Below are 6,684 nucleotides of genomic sequence, written 5' to 3'. Positions count from 1 at the left end.
TGTATGCTACCACGCCTGGACAGTTCATCTTGGTTTTTGGTGGGAGACAGGTTCTCTCTTACGTGGTCCTGGCTGGCCTGGAACTTGCTATGTAGAACAAGGCTGGCCTTGAACTCCCTGAGATCCTCCAGCCTCTCCCTGCCAAGTGCTGGGTTTAAGGGCATGTACCACCACACCTGGTGAGTCCACTTTGTTTTTAGAGTGCTAGGATTACAAGCATACACCGTCATGCCTGTTTTACATGGCCTCCAACTCAGGTCTTTACTGACTGACCTATCTCTTCAGCCCCAAGACATATTTAATGAGCATGAGATGGGCAGATTCTAGGGTAAAGCTGATACGCTGAGCACCGACACGTAGAGGAGGCAAACGCCTGGTTTCATGGTTTCCCTCTGTAACTTCACTTACTGTGAGTGTGGTATATTGGTATGCACAGCCACAGGGCTCAGTGTGGGGAGACCGTTCTCTCCTTCCATCTTCTGGAGGCTGAGCTTGGGCTTGGGCAGTAAGCACTTTACCTGCTGACCCGTCCACTGCTCCACTTGGGAGTTGGTCACTTAAGCCCTCAGGGCCTCAGATTCGCCACCTGTGACAATACAGTGATGCTGCTGACCTCACCTGTGTGTCTTGAGAAGCCAATAAGAAGCAAGTTCAATCCCAAGGCCTCCCATCACCGCTAGCTCACTTATGCACAGAAGGCTTAGTGTCTTCTGATCGTTGTACCTCCCTCTCTGGGAAGGTGAAAACTTCACTGCAGGCAGAACCGGGATGAGGAATCTACTATGTCCCACCAGTACCAGAGGGCTGGGAGTCAGGAGATCTTTGTCCCCCACACTGGCTCTATTACCAGGTCTTGGGCACAGTGCTTCAAATCTCAGTTTGCTCACTGGAAAAATGAGCAATACATCTGTCTCTCACAGCTGAAGAGGGAATACAGTGATGTCAAAATACTAGTCTGCGCAACAGAAACTCCATGGAGGCAGTTGCTACAGAGCTCACAGGTGGTGTCCCAGAGTCACCATACAGGAAAGGCATTCTAGAAGACTCAGACATACAGCCAGGTCCAGAAGTCATTCTTTATGAAATTAAGGAGAAAGAAAAATGAAATTAAGGATAGGGTATGGCTATACGCAAAGCATAGATGTCAGATAGCACGGGTAGCTCTCCTACCCCAAGCTCAGTTTCCTCATCTGTGAAAATCTGTGTTGAGATAAAGTGAAAAAAGTTGGGTGTGTGTGTGTGTTAAAGAGATGGCTCTGTGCTTAAAGCACTGGCTGCTCTTCCAGAGGCCCTGGTTTGATTCCTGGCATCCACATGGTGGCTTGTGACAATTTATAACTCTAGTTCCAGGGGATCTAGTGGCCTTTCCTGTCCTCTTTGGCACCAGGCACACATGCAATGCACTGGCAATTGTCAAGAGATGAGCAAGGCCAGAGACTAGTTAAAACTGGAAAGACTTACAAACAACATTAATAGGAAAAAGAACCCAGCATGAACCGACTCTCGGGCCCTTCTTTCTTTTCAGCGCTGGGAATCAAATCTAGGGCTTTGTTCGCGTTAGGTGAGGCTAACCACTGGGCCACACCTCACCATCTACTTGTATGATGGCGAACGAACATTTTACTTTCCAGAACATGGGGTGCTATAGATTAGATCTAGGACCCTTACACATGCCAAATCTGTGCTCTTCTACTAAAGCCACAATCGCAGCCTGCCCTGAGCCTTTCAGAGAATCTTAGAGACTAGGCAACAGGTTCTGTCCTCAGGGTTGACTGGAGCAAACAGTGACTTGAGATTTTGTCACCTTTTGTTTTCTCTGGCCTTGAGCCTTTCCAAATATTAGTGCTTATTCAAGTGTTTACAGAGAGAGGCAACGCAGGGATAGGCAGGTAAGGCCCAGCCGCCATCACCTGTCCAGATCCGGCTCATGTTTCTAGTTTACTGGGCAAGAGTTTCAACAGAGGGGCTGGGGAGATTATGGCTCACTCCCTGAGTTTAGTTCCCACTCGCATGGTGACTCACAAGCATCCAGTCCAGGGGCTCTCGCACCTTTCGATGCACAAGCAGTCATGCAGGAAAAACACTGTTGTACACATAAAATAGAATTAAATTAAAACAGCTTCAACACGTGTGACTGGAGACTGACGCCATCCATAGACACTATTTCTACCTAAAAATATCACCAACAGGTTTATTAAGAACACTAGTGACCCATGCTTAAGTCATCGTGCGTCTAAAGTCTTGCATGTGCACATATGCATAGGTGCACATGTGTGGGGTGGTGCACACAAATCTATGCAGGCTACAGTCAATGTTGGGTGTCTTCCTCAGTCATTCTCCATTTTGTTTTTTAATTATTTTGGTTTTAGTAGTGAGACGTGAACTCAGGGTCTCACACATGCTGGGAAGGCACTCTACCACTGATCTAGATTCCCAGCGCTGTGCTAAGTTTTGGAACAAGGTCTTTTACTGAATTTAACACTTGCCAATTGATTCGACTAGCTGACCAGCAAGCCTTGGAGATTCACTCTGTCTCCAGTTTTCCAGACTGGGAAATGCTGGACCCATCTTTTCTAAGTGACACAGAGGAACCAAAGCCAGGTCTTCGTGTTTGCACAGCAAGTGTTTGACTGAACGAGTCTCCTCCCTGACCCCTTGACTTCTCTGTGTTGTCTGTGTATGGAAAAATTATTTTGATTTAAAAAAATAGATCTGCCGGGTGGTGGTTGGTAGCCCACGCCTGTAATCCCAGCACTCTGGGAGGCAGGGGCAGGCAGATTTCTGAGTTCGAGGCCAGCCCGGTCTACAGAGTGAGTTCCAGGACAGTCAGGGTTATACAGAGAAACCCTGTCTTGAAAAAAACAAATCCAAAAAAAAGCAAAAACCAAAAACATAAACAAAAGCTGAGCGGTGGTGGCGCACGTCTGTAATCCCAGCACTCTGGGAGGCAGAGGCAGGCGGATTTCTGAGTTTGAGGCCAGCCTGGTCTACAGAGTGAGTTCCTGGACAGCCAGGGCTATACAGAGAAACCCAAAAAACAAACAAACAAACAAAAAAAACCAAAACAAAAAAAACCAACAAAAACAAAAACAAAAACAAAAAAATGGATCTGCATGGTGATGATGCACGCCTTTACTCCCAGCATTCCAAAGGTAGAGGCAGGGGGATCTCTGAGTTCATGGCCAGCCTGGTCTATAGAGTGAGTTCCAGGACAACCTGGGCTACACAGAGAAGAGTTTGTCAATAGATCCATGTACATATTTTTAAAACTTTTTACTGATTCTTTGTTAATTGCACATTGTGTACCCCAATCCCACTCATTTCCCCATCCCTTCCTATCTGACCTCTGCCCCTGAAAAAAAGTTAAAAAAGAAAAACCCAAAAACCATCTCGGCATGGAAACTGCGGCATGTCACTGAATGTCCCGCAGTATACCCTTTTGTCCACATTTCTTGCAAATAAATGTTCATTGCAATGAGTCTGGTTCAAGGCCTCTGGCCTCTGCTGCACCATCAATATTGGATCCTCACTGGGACTACTTTTGGATATCCTGTTGTTGCTCTGTGTCATGGAGATCCTGTAGCTTTGGTTCTGCAGGATAGACCCTTTCAGGAGCTCCAGCAGTTCAGAGATGGAGTAGATGTTGGTAGAGGCCAACTCAAGCCCTGGATTTGGGTTTAGGTTGGTATCTGAGTTGCTCAGCCCACCAGTTCTCCTGCACTTGAGCCAGTAGGGCCAGTTCCCCTCCTTTGCCCAGGCAAGAGGTAAGACCAGTTTTCCTGTTCTCAAGTCAGTTGGGCCAACACTCTCACAAGCACACCACAGGTGCCAGCTCTCCAGCACTGCTCTGGCTAGCTCACTCAAGTGCCCCAGCCTGTCAACATACATTTTATGCGACCTACTTTTTATAAGGGTTCAACCTCTCCTCTAGCCCAGCACTCAGCAGAGGTAGTAGAAGGGAAAAGTTATAAGGCTATGGGGGAAGTGGACTGATTTAGCGATAGTTCTTTGGGGCAAGCTCGATCTTATTTGGCAGCAGTTCAGTCCTGTAGCAAACACCAAGTAAGATTCAGCAGCTGCAGACCAGTCCTCTAGACAGGCAGACACCAGGCACACATCAAGAATGGACAGGCAGCTACAGTCCTGTCTTTCCAGCAAGCAGACGTGCGGTAGGAACCAGCAACTGTAGCTCAATCCTGAAGAAACTGCCAGGCTCACTCACGAACTAGCCCGAGGCAAGGCCACAGAAGTGGCAAGCTGCTGCAGAGACCTCACGAGCAGTTCTTAGGCGAGTTTCTCTCAATGGCAGCGTGACCACAAGTTGAGCTCAACTTGTGTAAGGTGAACGAATACGTGGGTGTCTTTAGCGAAAAACAGCAAGGTGGAGCAAATCAAGCCAAGGTTCAGAGATCATCCCCGACTGTCTGTGGGGTCATATTTATATTCCTTCGTCAATCATCCTTCACATGTCTACTATATCCAAACATCCTTTCACCCGTGTCTGCTTCAGGAAAACAGCCTTTCACTTGTTTGCTTTAGCAAGACACCCTTTCATCTGTGTGCTCCTGCAAAACATCATTTGATACAACTAACTTTCTAAAGAACTTGAAATTTCCACTTAACAGCTGGCAAACGGTTGGGCCAGCTCTCACACCCTTGGGGCCAACTCTACTCCTGCTTCTCAGTCGAGGGGCAGGGACAGGTCTGCCCTGACATTAACATGGTCCCAGGAGGCAGTGCAGACCAGGGATATCTGCATGGACTTTGGTGCTAACATGGGCCATGGACACTAACACAGACCCCTGTTGCTGCATGGTCACAGACCCAGGCATGGCCCTTAGCGTCAGAATAGGCTGGGACTTCGCCATGGCCTCACAGTGCAGGCCTCACATCTGGCTGTTCCTCATCACTCTTGCACCTCCAGTTCTGTCTTTCTTCATAGTGCTCAAACCTTTCTGCTTCTCTTTCTCTCCCCTCTCTCTACCACATACTTGCACATCATAGTGGTGCCCATGGCCTGATGTCAAATGCCTTTAATCCTAGAGGCAGAGACAGACGGATCTCTCTGGGTTCAAGGCTGTCCTGATCTGCAACGCAAGCTGCAGCCCAGCCCACGCCTTTCTGAATCTGCCTCCTTCCTGTTTTGTGTGGTAGTCATATCTGAACTCAGAGCTACCTCACCTGCCTCCTTGAACCAAATTTTTGTCTTCCTCGTAAATCACCTTATAAAATAAATCATCATTTATAAAATCCATTCACAGCCGGGTGGTGGCGCACGCCTGTAATCCCAGCACTCTGGGAGGCAGAGGCAGGTGGATTTCTGAGTTCGAGGCCACCCTGGTCTACAGAGTGAGTTCCAGGACAGCCAGGGCTACACAGAGAAACCCTGTCTTGAAAAAACCAAAACCAAAAAAACAAAATAAATAAAAATAAAAATAAAATAAAATCCATTCACCAGTTTAATAAATCCCCTTTTGCCATGTTAAGAAAACCTTTTGTTAAGGAAACAAATAGACCAACATATTCTTCTCTCCCACCAGGTTAGTTTAGGTTCATTCAACTCCAAGTCCCCAAGTTGCCTGTTTAATGGATCTCAAGTATTTCTGCCTTCATTTGTCTCTCCTTAAGTGTATCTGTCCATTTCTTTTTAAGATTTATTATGTTTTATTTTCTTTCTTTCTTTCCCCCAGATAGGGTTTCTTTGTATTCCTGGCTTTCACAGAACTCCTCAGACTCACAGAGATCTGCTGGCCTCTGCTTCCTAAGTGCTAGGGTCAAAGGCATGTGCTGCCACAGCTGGCAGTTTACTTATGTTTAAAGATATAATTAAGTGTTTGGCCTGCATCTACACGTGTTCACTGCATGCTGCATCTACTACACATGGTCACTGCATGCACACCTGGTGCCTATGGAGGCCAGAAGAGGGAATCTGATTTCCTGAAGTGGGGTTACAGATGGTTCTGAGCCACCATATATATCCTGAGAACTGATTTTCTTTTCTTTCTTTCTTTCTTTTTTTTTTTTTTTTAATTTTTAAAAATTTTTTTTGGTGTTTTTTGAGACAGGGTTTCTCTGTATAGCCCTAGCTGTCCTGGAACTCACTCTGTAGACCAGGCTGGCCTCGAACTCAGAAATCTGCCTGCCTCTGCCTCCCAAGTGCTGGGATTACAGGCGTGCACACCACCGCCTGGCTCTGATTTTCTATAAGAGCAGCAGACAGTGCTCTTAATTGCTTAGCCATGTCTCCAGTGGCTAGAAAGAAAGAAAGAAGTTAAAACATAATAAATCTTAAGTCTTTTAACCAGTGAATTTGCTGAGTCTGCTTCACCTAAAATTCTGTTCAGTGCAATAAGTCCAGTATTCCATCTGCACCTGAGGGGAGGCCCCAGCCAACAATGCGGAATTACAGCCCTGCTGTTGGTGACAATTGTTGAGAACAGCCTAGATTTTGGTCAAGAAGATAATAAAGCAAACCTGTCTTGGCACACAGGGATGACCATGAAATGTTGAGAAAATCAAGTCTTAGATTCACTTGATATTTTTTATAAATTGCCCAAATGCTCAAACTTTATTCTTTGTAAATACTTGCTTGAATGGATGTGGCAGGAAAGAGATTTACACTTGTTCATGTGGATGGTAGGACCTCAACAAAGAAAAATTTACACTACTGTTGCTATGTTAAAT

Source organism: Apodemus sylvaticus, chromosome 21 (genome assembly GCF_947179515.1).
Source record: "Apodemus sylvaticus chromosome 21, mApoSyl1.1, whole genome shotgun sequence".
Taxonomy (NCBI): Eukaryota; Metazoa; Chordata; class Mammalia; order Rodentia; family Muridae; genus Apodemus; species Apodemus sylvaticus.
Note: the sequence above shows the minus strand (reverse complement) of the source record.